Source organism: Perca fluviatilis, chromosome 10 (genome assembly GCF_010015445.1).
Source record: "Perca fluviatilis chromosome 10, GENO_Pfluv_1.0, whole genome shotgun sequence".
NCBI classification, from domain to species: Eukaryota; Metazoa; Chordata; class Actinopteri; order Perciformes; family Percidae; genus Perca; species Perca fluviatilis.
Window position 1 is genome coordinate 28,865,493 of NC_053121.1, and position 18,380 is coordinate 28,883,872.

Sequence of the window (18,380 nt, forward strand, 5' to 3'; positions counted from 1 at the left end):
CCGGCAACGTGGTATCATGACTTCGCGTAAACATACACAGCGACTTTCTTAAGCCAAGTGGAGTGTTATCTGTACACATTTTGAGCTATCCGCGTGTACGTCTACGTGGCGTGTTATCACCGTCTTGCCGTGTTATCGTGAGAACAACGAGTTATCGCGAGAAGAAAGCTATGGTTGAGTTTAGGAAAAGAAGAACCGGTTGGATTTAGGAAAAGAAAAACGGGGCTGGCTTTAGTAAAAGAAGAATGCGACGGTTGAGTTTAGGAAAAGAAGAACGGGGTTGGGTTTAGGAAAAGAAGAAAGACTGTTGAGTATAGGAAAAGAAGAACGGGGTTGGCTTTACACAAACAAGAGAGCAAGGAAACGCCACACGCAGGACGCAATCCCCGCTCTCCTGGGTGAAAGTCCTGTGTTTTACATATCCACCACCCCAACCAACCTCCCTAGGCGGATTTTTGCCGTTTCATACTACTCCCTACGCCGTAAATTCACATGCTATCGCAAGTTAATGTAAGTCAATGGAGGCCAAACGGCATTGATAAACACGCTAAAAAGTGAGTATGCGTCTTTATAACACGCCAATAATGGCATACGAGTTGGTGTGCCATACATACACCTTTTCATGAGATCAGTCCGCCACCGGGCACCTTTAAGTAAAAATGGCAATACCAAATGCTCAATTACAAGTTAAATTCCTGCGTTCATAATTTTACTTAGGTTTTAGTACAAAAATATTAGGAGTAAAATGTACTCAGTAACTAGAAGTAGCCTACTCATTAGGTAGCGGAATAGTTCTTGTTTTAGTATATTATCAGACTAATAATACTGATGGTTAACTGTGCAAGCAGTTTTATATAGTTAAGGTGGAGCAAATTTAAACCATTTTATATACTGTTGGATAGTTTTCTAACAAGGCATCATATTTCCTAAACCGATAACATGTTTTGTATGTAAAATCTGCAATTATAAAGTTGTGAAATAAATGTAGTAGAGGACGAATTACAATAACTGTCTGAAATGTAGTTTGGTAGGTAGTTAACTATAAGGTAGTAGCATAAAATGTAGGTAGGTGAGTAAATGTACTTGGTTAGTTTCCACCTCTGCCTGCAAGTGTGCAATCTGTAATTTGACATCCTCTGTGATAGTCAATTAGTCAGTGACAAACACTAAGAACTCCTTTCTAGCACTGAAAACAAACTATTATGAAGACAATGTTATATCTTTACTTGATATTTTTGCAATTATTTACTTCCTCTGAGAATAAATAAAGTTAATCGTACTTGTAAGGCTCTTGGTAATGGAAAGTGACTCACTGCTCTGTGTCAACAACTGTATTGTATTCTGGGATCTAACAATGCTAATGACATTGTTACCAACTCTGTTGATGGCTCTGCATCTTGTTTGCTTAGTACTTGGATGAATTGTTGTTCTCAATCCAGAAGCTGCTCCAAAATCAGTAGATTAGATCAAAAGTAAGAATAGGCTGTACACATTTCATTTTCCTTAATGTAAAATCAAGAGGTGATGATTTATAAATGAAATCATTAATGGACAGAAATGCAGTGGAAAACCATGAAAGCTAGTGTTTTTGAAAATAACTGATGAATTATTTATCAAAGCTTGTGCTGCCAATTTTAGACACATGATGCAACATGCAAAGATTAGCTACAGAATTTATACCAGATACAGTACCGTATGTTGCAAATAAATTCAAATAATGCAAATAGGTTCTCTTTGAGCAAATGCAAATGGAGATGCACAAGAAAATCTGAAATGCAGCTGTGTTAAATTATACATTTAATTTTTGTATGTACACATCACGCTTTATTTCAACTCTCTACTGTATGTGCACCATGTCTCTGGTTTCCCTCTTCCTATGTCTGTCCTATATCAACGTGGGCCGGTTGAGTTTTGTGGGAGAGCTTAACTCTTATCAGCTCTTCATTATATATCATATCATAACTCTCTGCCATTAATCGCCAACAATTGGAGAGCTGTTCATGAGATTTTTCCAAATGGAAACTTTCATTCCCATCTAATGCTTATCTTCCAGTGCGAAAACAGATTCATTCAGTTTATATTGCAGACTGATTTACCATGTACAATTCACACTCGCGATAAGTGAAGATATAATGGAAGCTATTCAGCTCCAGCACTGTGTCATGATGTTGAAACTCCCAAGTAAAATGGAAGAAAAAGAAGGCCTTGGATTGTACTCATTTGTATCACAACTGTATACACTAGTACATATGAGACAGTTCTACTAATGTCAACAAGTTATTTATCATTCAGAAGCCACAGCCATGTTTAAGAAGTAGGAAAGACTTACAAGCTCCAATCTTACACCTGCTGGTATATTTTCTTCTGTAATACTCCTCTATGTGCTGACACAGCTTCAAGCACAACATGATCTCACATATGCTGCGATACACCTACACTGTTCAATGATTTAAGTGATCTATAACTTTTTTCCACCTCTGGCTACAACCACGAAATGCAAGATTATCGACAGCCCTGACCGGCACAAACAGTAATTGATGCCTTGTGTATCATTACTAGCCATTGGAATAAGGCTTTTTAAGCTCTGAGCTGTCTTTAGGATGACAACATTTTGCCTGTAGCATTCTTATTACTGGGCAGTTGAAAATGCATCAAAAAGGGAATGGGAGTTTCGACAGTAGGACAATTTAAGATTGTCTAGAATTCACAATTGGTGTACATACCAATTTGAGAACAAAATGGTAGTTATCTCAGTATCTTCACTGCAAACAAATACGATTATAGAACTACTAATCAACATAAAAAAGTAAAATGTTTACAATGAAAATCTGCAAAGTCACGAAATTACAGTTACAATTACAGTATCCTGAATGTATAGTATGTGATTCGTTTTCCCTAGACTAGCCACAGGCAAGTAAAGCATTATTAACGCTTTTAAGGACTTCAACTGTGCAGTATAAGAACATAGCACAGAATGCATTATGCATCAATTACAATTTTGACGAAACCATTTAGTAGTAAAAAAGTAGACGTAATTAGTTGGAGATAGAGATGAAAATCATATCCAAAAGTGTGGAGTTCTTCAAAGTTAAACTGGAGCGATTGGTGTTCATCAATAACTGTTTGGACCCACAATACATTAGACAGAAAAATGGCACTTCTGTAGAATGTTTAAATCATCTATATTACAGTATAGCTTACATATAGCTTTAGATAGAGAATACACGACACATCACGCAGCAGGTATCAATTAATTGCATCTTAATTGTACAGAATTATAAACAACCATAATAGAAAATAAAATGTTTTTATTTATATTCCTGGTATAACACATTTCAATCAACATTGCAACAAAGCATTTAGAGTTCATTGTGCATCAGGCTTTGTCAATGGACTGAACCCTGCAAGGCACCATCACAAATACTGGCAGCCATCTATATACGCCATTTCACTGCCTTGGTATCCCTTTCAAAAATGCAATAAGAAATAACCCAACAGGAAAAGTAACCCAGTACTAATGGTTCATTTCAGATGTTGTATTCAAAATATGACAAATTTCTTCACCGACATCCGACTAATTGCACTCTCTTTGGTAAAAAACAATCAGCCAATTTAGTGAATATTTCCATGCATTGCATAGAGCTTTCCTTGCTGTCATGGTGCATAAGTGTTTCAATGGCCATCTTAATTGTGATCAAACCCATGTGCGAGTGCTGTATATAAGCGGCGACTTTTTGAGATAAAATCATTTGAATGCCCCAGTTACATGAGAAATTGAGAAAAGGGAGTTATGGCACACCCCCTTGGTTGGGAGCCTGGTTAGCTCACCTGGTAGAGTAGGCGCCCACATAGAGGATTACTCCTCGATGCAGCGGCCACGGGTTTGACTCCGACCTGCAGCCGTTTAATGTATGCCATTCCCCTTCCCTCTCCCCTTCAAGTCTAAGCTGTCCTTTCCAAATAAAGGCCTAAAATGATCCTCAAAAAACACACACACACACACAACTTGAGAGAGATGTGGTATATCTCTGACACAGTATTTAGCTCTCTGTACAGTATACTAATATAAATTGATTAGATTAATATTTCTTTAAAATCTATATCTAAGTTTTGACTTAAGTATTCTCTGGAGGTGATTTTTAGTTTAAAAACATTTGACAGACAAGTTAATGTATAACATGTAACCCTCCCACACCAGCAGAAACATGCTTTGCTCGTTTCTTCAAATATCTTTTTATGTATGTGTCACAAAGGTGTGAACTCAACATTTCGGTCTTCTAAACAAGGTGATTATATACATTTTCTGATCTCTGTTTGGGGATTTTGGTCAGATAGTCTGTGCTACACTACAAAAAGAACAGGAATACAAAAGAAACCTCAATTATTACAACAGCGTAGAGCCATGTGGGAAAACTGATGAGGTACTCAAACATGAGTGTTTTTCTATGTTTTTAGTGTTTTTCCAGCTGCCTCTATGGTTTGTTTACTGTTGGGATGACATCGTTCATTTGTTATGTCATCTACCCGCTGAACTACAGTATGGTAATTATATGTATACCGCTTCTCCGCAATGAGACTTCATGCATTTTCTGGTAATTGTCTTATCTTGCACAACAGCTAAGCTAAAGGTGATTGAGGGTCTTTTTGCTTGACAAACTAAAAGACGCACACATTCACAGATATAAGGCTGCAGATAGTTCACATTGCAGGTCTGGTTTTAAATGCTTTGCATCAGAGAGACTGTGCGTCCTCATTCAATCAAATAGCGCATCTACAATGTAGTCGACCTGGAATGACACATCAGTCTCTAACTTCCTAATTGAGCAGACACATCATCTCAACACTAGGGGCCCGTTTCAGGAAGGAGGTTTAACAAACTCTGAGTCTAACCCTGATGTCTGAGTTGATTTACCCTGAGATGGGAAACTGAGTTTTTGGTTTCAGAACAGTTGATTTGAGTTGGTTTAATCAACTCAGAGTAGGTTCATGCGCGTACACCACCACAATAAAAAGGCAGCATGAATGCAGCCATGATACTACGATTCACCATGGTAACAACCACAAAACAAACAAAACGGGTCGTCGGAAATACTCATGCAGCGAGTTTGAACAAATATTTCGTTAAAAAAGCAACACAGCGGCTGCTGCAAAAGAGAGAGAATTTGCATGGGAGAAAATTGCTGCTAAAGTAAATAGCATATAGCGTATATTCCAATATAGTATATATCATATTTAATCATAAGTATAGCCTAATATTACTGGTTAAATGGTATTGAACCTATAATCCATTTCATTTAGGTGCAATACTGCGGGTGAAAAAGTACTAGGCCTACTAATCCCATTCTGAGGCTGCAGCACCATCATTAACAGAATTCTAATTCATAATCCTTTATTTCAAAGGGTTTACATCATTCACCTGCAATACTGTGGAACTCCTTTTTAATGGTTCCTACTGGTTTGTGTCCAGGGAACACTACAAAAACGTTTAAAACACGTTTCAGAGCGAGTCACACTCTTCTGACGGTGCTTTGCTACAGTGGCTTTACCAATATGCTCCGCATCACCAATGTTGTAAAGAAAACTGCCGTTTGCAAAAAAAATTTATGTGACACAAAGAATCTGCTGGGATGTAGAGCATGTCCACGATGGGTGACGTTAGTGATATGAGGACGGATAAGGTTATGTAGGCTACATAACATGATAGACTGGGAAGAAAAACGATAGCCTACCGCTCAAATAGGAAGTTATCTGGAAATTAAAATGCGTCGGGGCCTCAATATCATCTCCCGACGTATGTTTAACACTAGTGTTGGGCATCGAGAACCGATTCCTACTTTGAATCGTTTCAAAAATTACGATTCATCGGTAAAGAATTGAATTTGTTAAGATATAGGTTCAAAATTAACCGCAAGTTGCGTGGGATTTGTTACATGGAGCAAAGCGTGCTAGTTGGCTTATTTTACATAAAACCGGTAACTGCAACCCACCTTTGAATCAAAATAAAACTTAAATAAGCATGTGACCTGTTTCAACTCCACCCCTCAATGAATCGGAATCGAGAATCAATAACAACCGGAATCGAAAGGAAGAATCGGAATTGGAATCAGAATCGTTAAAATCTAAATGATGCCCAACCCTATTTAACACCCTGCGAAGTAATACAGCTTCTTCATCAACGGGATTGTTGACAAAAGGAAATGCCATGTTTTGAGAAAAAAACCTTTTATAATCTGCCTAACATAAACCAATATGCTTTTTTATTCATGCAGATAAACTGCGCTAAAATGCGCCTGATACAGACTGAATGAATGAATGAGGAAATGGAAGAGCGCTGTGTCAGAGGGGAGGAGACTGAGAGAAACTCGAGGTTTCTTGAAGAAAACCTGCTCCCGACCAGGTTAGGTTCACAGGCTCAGTTACCATAGTAACTGACTCTGAGGTTAAGTTACCTCTCTTTCTGAAACCCAGAGTTTCCCTCATCTCCGGGTTAACAAACTCAGAGTTTTCACTAAACCTGCTTTCTGAAACAGACCCCAGGGCTTTCTCCAGTTACTTCCCTGCTCGTTTGATACCTGTGCTCCCAGACCCTTCAGAACCATGGGTAATGAAGGCACTGTCAGCTGCGAATTCATTCGTAGATCATCTGGTGATTTTATTAATGCACGAAGACTTGCTGGGTAGACCCGCACCTCACCCCCGCCCCTTAGGAGAGCAAGATTAATGGTGTTCCCCCCCCAAACTGCATCAGTTAGCCAGTGCTATCTGGTATTTGTCTTTACAAGATTGTATCGACTTTTGGGAGATCATGCAGAAAATGAACTGTCATGTGCACAGGAGCTTGCTGAATGAAGGCTGGTTTTACCTTCGTTCTGCAGGCGAATAGAAACAAGCCTCCGCATGGAAACAGATACCACACAGGGGCTGTGTAGATGATGGTGCCCAGACACCTCCCTGGTCTCTTTCTGAGAAGAGAAATCTTGTTCTGGCTTTAATAAGTATAGCTCCCTGCTTCTTTTATGGGTTTTAACAGAGGTCTCAGCGAGGATATTACAACATATCAAGCTGTTCCACTGTTTGGTTACACCACATAATGGCATCATTATTTCTTCGTTTGCATGCAGATCGAGAATTTACCACTGCACACTGACATCAGGCTTTGTCTTTGTGCTCCGTAAATGGTTACTTATAGTCAGATTAATATCTAAGACCAAAATTCTAACACCCTTTGATTTAGAGGTTTTTCTCAACCCTCTTTTATGGCTTTTACACATTTGCATGGACTTCAGAAAGCCATTATGACTACATATTACGTGCTTTACTTTGCATAATGACATGTTTGTTGTTTATAAGTACTTCTCTTCAAAGACATTGTAACTGCTCTTAAAACATTTAAAATTCGATACAGCAGGAAACTTTGAGCTTGAAAATCCAATATGACAATGACTTGCATTGAAATCACAAATTATAATTGAACCAAAACCTCTTTTTTTTGCAAACTTGGGCATTAGGTGCATTTTAAGTTTTGGTTCAAGAACTCAAAAGCTTTCTGCAGGCAAATATAGACATTTAGTATTTCCCATTTTAACAATCATTCACCCAATTGGTGGCCATTTTTCAGAACTTTTCACCCTTCAAAATCAACTGATAATAGGGTTAGGTTTTTTTTTTCATTACTTACTTCCAATTCACAGTCAAATCTCCAAATCTAGAGTCACTGACGGGTAGCAGAAGTCCTCCACTAGCCATTTTGGGGTGATCTGCAAGAAAAAGATTGCATCAACAAGGCTGATAATGCAAGTTAAGCCTGGGGCTGATTTTCCGACAGACCTGAGCTGAGGCCATAAGGGAGATCAGCAACCAAGAACCAGTGGAAGGCAGCCCTCTTATTGAGACAATTCACATCCGCCCGACAGAGAGTGGAATGACTGCTTTGGGAAGATAATTGTGCCTGTAGAAAAACCAGCTATGGGAACACTAGGAATTTTATCAGCAAACCACCTTCCTCTTTTACCGATAGGGTGGGATATAAAAACTGGCAGGGTGCAGGTGGAGAAGCAGGCAGTGTCATTACCGGAGGGTGACTGCACACATGATAACCCAACCCGCTCTTTTATTCCTTTCATTTTGTTTATGCTCTCCACTTGGTTGCGTGCTTGATGAGGTAAGCACATTGGTCCCGTGGCTTTTGAAATCAATTTGATTCTGGATTTGTCTCCACAGACACCTGACGGACCGTGTGGTGCTGCTCAGTTATGGGGCCTAGATGAGTGCACTGGCTGCCCTCCCTCCCTTCAGACACCGAAAGAGGAGCTGGTGATTAACTGTGACACAACAGCACTCCTCACTAACTCAGGCATGAGTAGACATGCAGCCACAGCCTCGCCCTGTCTCTCTCTGCTCTCCAACTGTGTTGCAGTCTTGGGTAGAGGCCAGAAATACGCAGTTTTTGGATGAGCGTTGTTCCTGTGAGAGACTGTAAAGTAGGTTGAGAGGACAGCCATACCCACAAGTCCTTTCCCAAGCTAATGAACATTCTGGAAAATAATTAGTGGGATGCAGCCAAGTGTTGTCTTTGACCTTAGCAACCTTCATCTGTCTCCTATTTAACAAACAGCTCCACTTTACTGCTCATAATGGCTCACTTATCCACTGGTTTTATTGTATTAGTAGATTAATATAACCAGTATTACATGTTGTCCTTTGTAAATGGGTAGTTGCCCTTGGAAACAAATGACTCCTGTCAAATAGTAATAGGGAAACTACATATGACATGCTTCAATAAACCTAAACTCAAAAAGGTATTGATTTACTGATATATACAGTACCGTATATGTTTAGGCCCCTAACAGGTAGATGTCTACAGTCATGATAAATGATACAGATCTTAAAATGGACTTCACAGGCATAGGGGGGAGGGTGGGGGAAGGGGTTTAGATAGATAGATATTCTCAATTTCAAATCAAATAAATTTTTTCTTAAATTATTAGATATAGGATGCATTGCGACGTATGAAAGCATTGTAGCAAGTCATTATTATTGAATCTGTTATTTTTGATTAGCCGATACGGATACTTGGATGTTTAAAAAAAGTCCAATGACATATTCTGCCACCAGCAGTTGGTTTCAGTTGATCATTTATAATGGTGGGATTCATAATGCGTCTGGACCTATAAATAATGTTTATTATGTTAGTTAGCTAGTTGGCTATATACACTAATGCATTAGCCGGACCAATTTTTTTGTTGGGTTTATATACAAATTTCTTGTTTTATCTAACTTACAAACCAAAACGATTCTCAATTTACAATGACATAAAACAGGGAAAAGCAGCATAGACCAAAATATTTAGCATTTATCCTTGATACATGAAGATAAATGATGATGAATTGATTATCCAAAATTATAGTCACTGCGATTAACTTTTTCTTAATCGTTCCCCTCATTAACTAATTGTGTGTTGTTGATATGCTACACTGATATTTTATTAATCCTCAAAGCAGACAGTCTTCTCATTTGGGATACAGACTGTAATGTCAGCACAGCAGACTGCTCCTGACAATTTGCAAAAGGATTTTTCAGCAGGTTGCTGTCAGAGGGGCCTGAACCCAGTCCTCCCGGCTGAAGGATCATCTCCTTAATTACCAGGTCACCCTGACAGTGAGATGAGGTATGATTTATAAGGGACATTACACTTTAAGTGTTAATAACAGTAATATGAATCCAGGACGCTCAAGGATTATTACAATTATTTCTGTCAGATTGTTCGGGGAGAGAGAGGGACATGCACTCATGGTTCTCTTTATCAGGCCTGAGATGATTAGTGGTTTTAAATAATTCCTAATATTTATGTTAACCGACTTTAGGCTAGCGATGCAATGCCTATGTGACAGAAAAGAGGCTTCCAGGTGAGCAAAAGTGTGTGTGTGTGTGTGTGTGTATGCGCGCAAGGGAGCTCAGCCATGACTTTTTCTTTAAAAGGACAATTACAGCGCAAAATAAACCTAGGGGTTAATAACACATATCGCCATCTTGGGAAAACAGTCATGACCAGTCGAACCACGAACGCCCTGCTCGAGCTAGGTTACTGGTTATACGGCGTTCGTGGTTCGACTGGTCATGACTGTTTTCCATAGATGGCGATTGCTTGTATACCTGAAGGTAATGTCTTTATAACCTATCTTTTTAATGAACTATCTGAACACTTACAAAGTTGTCAATGCTTGGGTTTACATGTAGGGATCCTCATTATGCTGCCGTGGAAGTGTGGTGCTATTTTGAGCCTTGTTAGTGGTATAAAATAGCAATTTATTTTTACGCTACCAGTGCCCCGAAAGCGTTAAGATACTCAGCGGTTCGCGCTAGCTTGTTTCAAGCCAGAGAAAAATTTGATTACCATGAAAACATATCCCAGAGAACGGTCGACTCGGTACATGCGTTATCAACCCCTAGGTTCATTTTGCGCCGGAATTGTCCTTTAAGGGCCATTAACAGTGACGGACTGGTAATCTGGCATTTGGGCAGATGCCAGAGGTGCCGCGGGCCCTCATGGGCCATTTGGGCCGGCCGGCCAATCAGAGAGCCGCATAAGTGTCAAAGCCATGCGGCCACTTAATTGTAAACAGCGGCCCATATAATTTCTCTCGGCCCCCTTTCAAGCATCAATAATAACGTTCTTTGGCCAAACGATAGCCAAATTTGTCCAAATCCTTCACACCTAATAGTTACATAATCTGATCAGTATTTACACCACATATGAGTCTCTCGATATCACAGTCATGGTTACCCTCTACAGTCACGGACTTTTACATTAGTCTGTATTGTTTTGTAGCAAAATTTCATATTCAGATCTGGGGCCTGTTGCACAAAACCAGGATAAGGGATTAAGCCGCTGGTGGGTGGAAATGCCAGGGCCGTTTTTTGTTCCCAGTCCGTCACTGGCCATTAATGTAGTAGAAAGAAAAAGAAAACTTAAATTCTCATTTCAAATATTAATGTTCAATCGTGACCAGCAAAGAGAAGGAAACCCGTTCATTTGCCGCCACCCCTAGTATACAGGTTATGCCTCTGTGATTGATGGTGCGCAAGCTGACTTCCATTGTTGAACGAGCAGTGTCCTACCCATCATGATAGCGGTCTGGACGCAATCAGCATGGATAGTGAAAAAAGTGTCTTTCAGGGTGGACGGGTCACCCAACAGAATTAAGCAAATGCAAAAGGGGACAACAATGTATTATTTTAACCAAAACCATTATCTTTTCCTAACCGCGTCGTTTTTATGCCTTAACCCAACCAACCCTTAACCATAGGGTTATATCTGTAAAACGTTCAGTATTGTGTCCTGTTAGACTCTGTTATGTTATGCACTGCAGGTGACAAGTTACTGTGCCTTTAAGGCTTACAGCAGTGTTTTAAATGTAAGGTTTGCGGCAGTTCAGTAAACGCAACATGAACGCAGCTACACGGTGTGGTTATTGAGTCCTACGCAAACATAATACATTGCATTGTAAAAACGACATGATGTTGACAGGGGCATCAGTTTAGAAAACACCTGTATCTGTTTAAAAGGGAAAACAAAAAACAGATTTGGCTGTTTAATATGTAGGACTTATTGGTTGGAAGATAGTTGAAAGAGTACTGAAATGCACTCAACATCAAGGATTGAAGATATATAAAAGTAGGGGTAGTATGAATCAAGTCTTCTATCATGGTAAAAAAATATCACATATAAATCCAATATTGCTCATTTATTTGTAACAAAAGATTTATTATATGTAAACAGTATAAGAACATCCGAGGGTCGTTTTTTGCTTGAAACCAAACAAAAATAATTATCAGCAAACCCTATCTGACCCAGGCACATTGTCTGGATTTGAAAATACATGACTTTGTTTAATTTTGCCTCTTTCCTCCTCCAGCTTCTTTGTTAGAAGTCGAAGAGTGGCTGTGCACCCGAATTAGTCTGATTACCACACAAATATGGAAATAAACATCTTCACCGGAAAGTCCAATAGCGAGCTGACATGCAATAGTTGTTCTCACCGCAAGCCGAATAACTCAAGGTGAGATCAATAGGCGAGGCCCTTTCTACACAAAGAGAATATTCTGCGAACTTCTCCTAAAGAGCCATTATTTACTGCTTGCTCACGCTGCGACAAATGAACTCAGCATGGGCCCATTAATGTGTAATTAGAGAAAAGAACAAGACAAATATTTAACAACACAAGTGCTTCTGCTCATTAGATCAGCTTCAATGGGCAATTATTAATGTTTTCCATGTTTCAGTTGCAGTGATGAGCTCAGGTTACAGAAGAGAGTTCAAGCATGATTCATTTTTATTATGATTTAAAACGGTTAGGTGTGCTAGATACAACAATTATATATATTTTTACTATTACTTTTGAATAGTATTTGTAATAGTAATAATATTAATATAGTTCATTTGACTTTGTTAGCAATGCAACATGTCTTAAGATGAAGTCATTGATGTCAAGACGACAATTATCAGGTAAAAATGCATTTAAAAAAACAATGACAGTTACAGTTCCCCAAATGTGAGAATGTTCTTGCTTGGTTTGATATTGTTACTTGAATAAAGGTGACAAAGTCAGACAGATGAAGCAAACACGGAATGAATTTGGTCTATAGGAACTTGAAATGAGCATTTGTCATCCTTTTTGACATGCAATAATAACCTGTAGATTAATCAATAATAATAATAATAATAATAATAATAATAATAATCATCAGTTGCTTATTTATAAATCTAAGAGAAACTGAGCAACATTAGCATTCATTTGGAGTCATGTTTCTAGTCGCATGACATGCATACATGTCCAACATTCACTCCCCTTTTAGCTCTGTTTTAGGGCTCCACCAACTCCTGAGAAAAGCCTCAGGCTCTTTAGCTACTAAATGCTCTACTTTGTTCACCAGATAGGATATAAGTTTTTCTGTCTTCCGTTTGGGGCTGGGCAGGTAGTGTAATGCTGGCCTTTTTGAAAACGATGCAGACGAGAAAAGTAAAACTGAACCAAAACAGTGAAATTGCGGGCCCTAAAATGAAAACGAGCAGAAAGACACTGTAGAGTTGAGGGGAACTGCAGAGTCGGGCGATAATTCTCTGTGGGTTGTTGTGATTCCATTGTTATTATAAAAATACTGATCAAAGCTGCTTTAGGTGTGTTGCAATAAAAGGATAAACCAATGAAACAACGTGAGCATGGATGTTATTTACTCCTGTATTGGTTTCTCTAAGAGGCTAGAACACATACAGCTGCTGGTGTATTCCCCAAAGACATTTTTTTCCTGTTTCTATGCCAGCCAGGATGGCAATGCCAGAGGAAAGGGTGTATACCAAAAAGATGGTACACCCATTATTTGTTCCAAAATCTGAAGTTCCATTTTTAAAATATATTGAACCTAGAAATAAAACTTGAGTGGGGTTTGAGCTAACTTTATCATCAGCAACAGTATGTCATCCTTAGCTCTCTAAAAAGAGAAAAATCTCAGCTAACACTGAAATACTGTTGGATGTGAACCAAGAAAAGTTGGTTTCACAAGGATTGCATTAAAGGTTATACCTGGCCAGGACTTAATAGAGGTAGTAGAGTTAGAACTGTTTGAATTAGACACAGACTATAGGGACTAGCTGCAGTGGGAAAACTACTTTCCACCCTTTACTTGCTCACGTTGGTCTGATTAAAATGAATGCACCAGTCTGGTTGGTTTGGCAGTGGTGAAGCTTCCCCATGTCTTGTAATGGTTAATTCATACGCTGGTTGCATTTATTTTTCTTCTTTTCATTCCACTCCATAGTACGTTTGGGGTTTGTTCGCACTCACCTGAGGAGGATTCCTTCCTGTCCATCCAGTTCTCAGTGGCAGTTGATCATGCTCCACAACATCCCCTATAATCCCTTGCTCTGCTTCCATTTGATGTCATCTTTTCCCAGGGATTAAACGCGAATGCCTCAAGGGCACGTGATAAGCACATCTTTTTAGAACAGTCCCGTCAATGAAAACCAGAATCAGGATACTTTAAAGTTTGACTTACACACACAAGAACACACACAGATGCAGCCAAGCACACCAACACAAATAAATAGCGTATCTGGATAAATTCAAAACGTGACGACCAGGCAGTCAATTATTTATTTAGAGCTTTAATAAACCCATGGCTATTATCCAATAAGAAAAATGTGTACTCAACAGAAAAATGTAGTTGCTGGAACTTTGGCAGCTTTTGACATTAAATAAAATTAGAACAAATAAAATTGCATTTGTCACAACAGCAGTTGTGTCTGTCAGCAGTCGAACAGTGAGCCCTGAGGCTAGAGGGTGGTGGCAGCAGTGTTTGGATAAGAACAATATTCAGTCAATTACACAATGTGGGATTTTGCCGTGGTCCCTGTGGACTGGATTTTTAGCATTTGCCAGCTTGTCCTGAAATGTACTTATTTCAGAAGCCGGCTGCACCATGGCATTTAGGTAATGGAATAATATTTGGCTTACAGCCTTTTTCCCCCCAAATGTGGATTAAGCTTGTAAGCCTCAGACAAAAATACCATTGCTTGGTTTAGAAGTTTAGGGCCCATCTATTCACACATATAAATGGTAAACCCCAGAAAGAAAGAGAGCTAAAACACATTTGTACAGGTGAGAAAATGAATAAAAACAGGCTTTAAAGGCTTCTCAAAGACATGAGTTAATTTTTTCAAGCTCATAACAAAACCTTTTAGGAGGTAAAATGACAAAAGCTAAACGCACATTTGACAAATAAGTAAATAAGTAAACTGAATGACAAAATGTTGTTAAATCATGCGAAAAATAGCGCTTTTATTCTCAGACAAAGCTAATTGCTTGAGAACCAACCCATACTGTTAATGCTATTCAGAGTTACAAAATGGGATTTTATTCAGACAGTTTTCTATTGTGCGTCACTGGCGGCTGAAAATTAACTCTTAGATAAACATGTACAGTCAAATCACTTGTACGCTCCTATCAGGCAACAATAGAATCCGAAGCAGAGAGGACTGAAGATAAGCTTAATGAGCAAAAAACAAAAGTGCATTAATACAGCACCTTCATGTTTTCCCAATTGAATCCGACACCTTGGTCTTCAGTCGATACCCAGTGATCAATACTTGGACCATGCTGAAACCAACATTTTCAGAAAATGCCAAGGATAAATCATTTATTTATTGACCTCAAGATGGGAAAAACAAAAACAAAGTACATACACATTCACACAGACATAATAACCACGGTCTATAGAGACCTGGGTGTATATTAAGGGTCGTCGTTACTCTTACCGGGGATTTCCACTAGATGCGTAACGGCTGCGGACCGGCTCCGCTGCGTGCCGGCTGCGTGCTCCGCCGTCCGTCAATACCCACCGGGTCCGGATTTGTTGCGGAACGGCTGCGGCCGTGACTGACAGCTGTAGTCACGAGGACCCACAAGTTCTCGCGAATTTAGGTAGAATAGAACCACAAAACCAACAACAGTTAGTTTCCATCCAGAGGAGTAGAGGGGAAACGACTCTGAGCTGTGTTTTCAAGGTGTAGTGCAGGGAAATATGATCCGCCGTGAGCACGGTGTATTTTATTTTGAAAATTAACCGGATGTTTATTTTGTTCCTGTGCTCGACTTCCTGTCCCGCACTATCTGCCGTGTGCTGAATTGCTACGGAGCTCTCCGTCGTCCGTCAAAAATAGAAGCTCTGCGTATCTGCTGCGGAGGGCTGCGGACTGACGGAACTGGGACGGAGTCAGGACGCAGACGTTCCGCAGTCTGTAGAAATACACACATTGACTTTAATGGAAACCTAATGACTCCGGAGACGTTCCGGAGACTAAGGCATGGACACCCTAACCCGAGGCCGACGGGTCCCGATGGTACCCGACGGGCCGGGCTGGGTTTCGGACAGATATTTAGAAATTATGGTCGGGGTGGGCTCGGTCACATCAGCGCGATAAGGCATTTGTTGTAAAATGGTGCTGCGGCTCCTTTTAAGAGAGCTCAGTGTGTGTGCGTGTGTGTGTGTGCGTGTGTGTGTGTGTGTGGTAAGTGGGCAGAAGAGAGAAAGAGGAAGCAGACGTGTTGTAGATGCAACCGGAGCAGAGTTGGTGGATATTCATGTTGTAACGTCTGCCCTGGAGGTAACCAGTCTCTCCTGGTTTTCTGATCACAGTCGGAAACGAAGCAATCAGGAAAGGTTAACCCATTGAACATATTAACGTGCGCTTGTTGCCCCGTGTGCGCTGATGCGCTCATCTGTTGACATTTCCGAATGCCTTCCTACAGTTGCTTAATAAAAGCTTTCCACAAACGTAGCCTACATGTGTCAGTATGAGAAAAAAAAAATTAGATTTTAACTGTGTCGGGCTCGGGTCAGGCTCGGACACAAATTTCTTAATACCTGTCGGGCTCGGGCCGGGTTCGGTCACGGCTCTGTCGGACGCGGGCCGGGCTCGGACAGAAAAATTCGGCCCGTTCCGGACTCTACCGGAGACGTTCCACATCCAGTGGAAATTGCCGGTTAAAGTGCTCATATTATGCTCATTTTCAGGTTCATAATAGAGGTTAAGAATAGGTTTACATGGTTGAATTTTCAAAATGTTTTGTTGTACTGCACATTGCTGCAGCTCCTCTTTTCACCCTGTGTGTTGAGCTCTTTGTTTTAGCTACAGAGAGGCATCACACTTCTATTTGCGAGTCGCACATGCACAGTACCTAGGTAAGGACTACTACTATGAGGGCGTGCCATGCAAGCAGCTAGGCGAGTATTATAACGTGTGTTACAAAGTGACGTACGTTTGTCACGGAAGTAAAGGCTGGACTACAATAGCGCCGTTTGGAGCAGTTTGTGAATAGTGTTTTCTGTTGGAGATGGTAAGACCCTTTGGGGTGGACTTTGGACTTTTTCACTTTGTAAACCTATAACATGCACAAAAAAGATATATAACACAATAAAGGAAAGGGAAAGAGGCAAAAAGCATAATATGAGCACTAACATAAAATGCGACCACCATTTATAGCCCTGTCTCCTGTTATTCTTTTGCCACTTATGCATAGACAAACAGGTAAATTTGCATCTCTCCAGGGGACATCCCTGCTGGGCTTTGTATGGGTTACATTGCTCACGTTGGTCTGATTACTAAAATGTTTCCTTATTGTACTTCTAAATCATTCAGCAGATAAGGGTGGGCTGTTATCTAGGAGAAATAATAATAATGAGGGACACACAAAAAATTAATGAGGTTTTTCCTGTACTACACCTCTAGAGGCAAGGGTCGGCTTAGTAGCAATGTCACTGAGCAGGAATTGGGACTGTTGTGTTGCTGTGCTATCAATTCATATGCGTTAATTGCATAACCAAACTGTTCTGCCAAAACAAGGCAAGCTGAAGAAGCAGTGAGTGTGACCGGTTGTTTTCTGTATCAGTAAACACAAGATTTCTTGCACAACTTGCTTCAACACGCACACAAAGAAACCCTGCTGTCTTGTTTTGTAGTTGCATTTGTTGCAAAGTTTTAAAGTAGAGCAGACACAAACTCAGTCCCAAGAGAAGCAATACGTTAGCGAATACCCTTTAGCAAGCCAGGGACTAAGACCTAATAGTATTTTAAAGCAGCTGCACTTGGCAATCCATCATGGAGATAGAAATCTCAGTCTGTCCCCTCATACTACAATAGACTTACCGTCATCACATACAAAGGCGCCAGCATATACATTTATGCACCAAGTAATTCGGGACTGCTTGGAAATAAATCATGACGCAACAAAATCATATAAAATGTGTCCAATCTCCATTTGATTACAGGTAACATTAAACTTTATCAGGAAGTTTCATCTGCCCGCTACGAAACTGGAGAGAAATCTGTGCCCTGCAGACCAGGTAGGCAGAATGGACTCTGCTCAAGATAATGTCATTTAAAGAGAAGCTGTCCTACTTCTTTCCACACAACTCATATCCCCCAAACTGAAAGTGGGATACAATAACCTCCTGCTACTTCTCAGGGAAATATTATGCCAAAGAAATATCTTTTGGGGGGGGAATGGCACTCATTTGAATTCCACCCACTGAGTAACAAGTACACAGGAACAAGTATATTTACCAATAATAGATTGAAACAATAATTGATAGAGACAGAAATAGGAAAACCGAGAGATGAAATTTACTGCCTTCTAAGCTTGACTTATCTCGGAATAGAGTTTACTATATTTACATTTGTGACAATCTATAAACTGCAAACTGAAAGTGTGGGAATCTTCCATAAGATTTTCAAGTTTACCGTTATTGTTCCATTTGTCAAGATACAGTAATCTTGTCATGCCTGCAAAGCCTACTGAACTGAATGTAATTGATTTAAACAGATG

General features: G+C 39.9%; 1 long non-coding RNA gene across 1 annotated transcript in view; it reads right to left on the reverse strand.

Annotated features, from left to right (window-relative positions):
* The window catches only part of LOC120567081, a 95,710-nt gene that overhangs the window by 32,309 nt on the left and 45,021 nt on the right, over positions 1–18,380 (reverse strand). The window contains exon 2 of the long non-coding RNA XR_005640516.1: positions 7,679–7,757. This is a non-coding gene — a long non-coding RNA (uncharacterized LOC120567081). The remainder of the gene's footprint in view (positions 1–7,678; positions 7,758–18,380) is intronic.